This window comes from Propithecus coquereli, unplaced genomic scaffold (genome assembly GCF_000956105.1).
Source record: "Propithecus coquereli isolate 6110/MARCELLA unplaced genomic scaffold, Pcoq_1.0 Scaffold3, whole genome shotgun sequence".
In the NCBI taxonomy this organism is placed as follows: Eukaryota; Metazoa; Chordata; class Mammalia; order Primates; family Indriidae; genus Propithecus; species Propithecus coquereli.
The window spans coordinates 4,571,634-4,573,964 of NW_012148618.1; the positions used below are offsets into that span (position 1 = coordinate 4,571,634).

The 2,331-nt window shown below is 40.8% G+C and overlaps 1 protein-coding gene across 1 annotated transcript in view; it reads left to right on the plus strand.

Annotated features, from left to right (window-relative positions):
- The window catches only part of AVEN (apoptosis, caspase activation inhibitor), a 243,749-nt gene that overhangs the window by 111,268 nt on the left and 130,150 nt on the right, over positions 1-2,331 (plus strand). The gene's annotated exons all lie outside the window — the stretch shown is intronic.

The window sequence follows — 2,331 nt, forward strand, 5'->3', positions numbered from 1 at the left end:
TTGTTACCGATTTATCATTCATTCTGGATCCATCGACTGCATAACAGTATGTTTGGGCACTGGGCTAGGAGCGTGGAGATGTTGGTGGGGGTACAGACAAAACCGAGTTCCTGCCTTCGAGGAGCTCTCAGGCTAGTGGAGCGGATGGATATGTGAAAGTACGTGAGGCAGCACCTGATGGAGGGACTGACGCAGGATGTATGTGAGAACAAAAGAGGAAGTGAGTATCCCCTGCGAGATTTTGTGCAGAGAGGAGCGGCAATATTTAAGTAATATACAGAGGAGGCGGGTAGAGGGAGGGAGGGGGAGGGGACACTGGTGAGAAGAGCGTGGGGAAAGGAGATATAGGCAAGGTTTCCAGGAGGAAGTGATGAACGGCGTTAAATGCCGCAGAGAAGTGTTCTGGCACGGGAAACACCTTGGTGAGCGCAGTCGCAGCGGAGCAATGGGCACGGAAGCCAGAGTGCAGGGGTTTGGAGAATGAATGAGAAGAAAAATGGTGGCGAGTAGGCGTAGCTGCTTGTTGTAAGAAGTCTGCTGGGGAAGACGCAGAGAGACCTCGAGGGAGAGATAAGAGAGATAAGGATAAGCCCAAGGAAAGGGTGTGCACGGATGTGTGAAGTGTATAAAATATCTTTAAAGCCTAGGAAACTTGAACTTGCTTGTGGGTCGAGGAGAAGAAACCATAGAAGGTGAGGTTGAAGATTAAAGAAAAGGGGAGAGCAATCCACAGATCCAAGTCTGAAAGGAGGTGGGAAAGGATATATGGCATGAATAATTAATGCCTTAGGTCATTTTGTGTATCTCCACTCTTTGTTCTGCTGAGACCCTGAAGAACAATGTCATGCTCACATGAAACTGGAGATATAGTAAAGGTAAAATTAGTAGCTTAATTCCTGACAAGGATCCACTGTTACATTCAGTGTAAGAAAGGTGAATTCAGAAAGAGAGTGAGCTAGACACTGTGCATAGAGGTTGGAGAATTATTTCATATTTGGGTTCTGGAGAGAGAATATGTTGAAGGACAAACTACTGTTTGAGAATTTGTGTCTAGTTAGGTAGATTGGAAAGAAAATTTATTTCATACGTATCTGGAACTGATCATGGAAAATGTCTCCTGCCTTCAAGGAGACAGATGTGATGAGAGTGGAAGAGTGTGGGCTCGGGTATAATGAGATTTGAGAGCCTGTGAGAAGGGAAAGGGGAATTAAGGGATTTGAAGACTTGTTTATACTTTTTCATTCAGGGAATAATGGCTATAAGTATAGTGTGTGTGTGTGTGTGTGTGTGTGTGTGTGTGTATGTGTGGTGAGGACACAAAAGATCGGCTGTCTTTGAAAATTTTAAGTAAATAATACAGGGTGTCCCAAAAGTCTTCATACATAGGGAAAATGGGAAATTGTAGCTAAATGTACTTTTATTTACAAAATATTCATTACAAAATTTTATAAAATTTTTCCTTGTAGTCTTCACACAATACACTGTGTATTAGATGCTCAGAACTTATTCATCAAAGTTTGTGCCCTTTGGCCAACATCTCATTGCCCTCACACTCCAGCTCTGGCAACTGCCATTCCATCTTCTGCTTCTGTGAGATCTCACATATAAGTGAGATCATGGGTATTTGTCTTTCTGTGCCTGGCTTATTTCACTTAGCGTGAGTCCTCCAGGTTCGTCCATGTTGTTGCAAGTAGGATTTCCTTCTTTTTTATGACCGAATAATATTATGTTAGGTATATATACCACGTTTTCTTTGTCCATTCATCGATCAGTGGACACTTAGGTTGTTTGCATATCTTAGCTATTGTGAATAATGCTACAGTGAACATGGGCATTGTGAATATGGCTTTGAGACACTGATTTCACTTCCTTTGAATACATACCCAAAAGTGGGATTGTTGGGGTTGTACAGTAGTTTCATTTTTAGTTTTTTGAGTAAGCTCCATCCTTTCCCCATAATGTCTATACCAATTTACATGACCACCAACAGTGTGTAAGCCTTCTTTTCTCTCTGTGTACTTGCCAACACTTACTATTTTTTCATTTAAAAAATTTTTTTTAAAATAGCTTTATTGAGGTATAATTTACCATTAAATTTACTCATTTTAAGAGTGCAATTCAATGCTTTTTAGTGAATTTATGGAGTTGTGCAACCATCTCACCAATCTAATTTTAGAATGTTTCCATCACCCAGAAAAGAAACCGTGTGCCCATTTGTTGCAGTCACTCCCCCTTTCCACACCCAGCCCAGATAACAGCTAATCTGCTTTTTTTTTCCTTTTCTATATATTTTTAGTTGTCCAATTAATTTCTTTCTAATTTTAGTAGAGA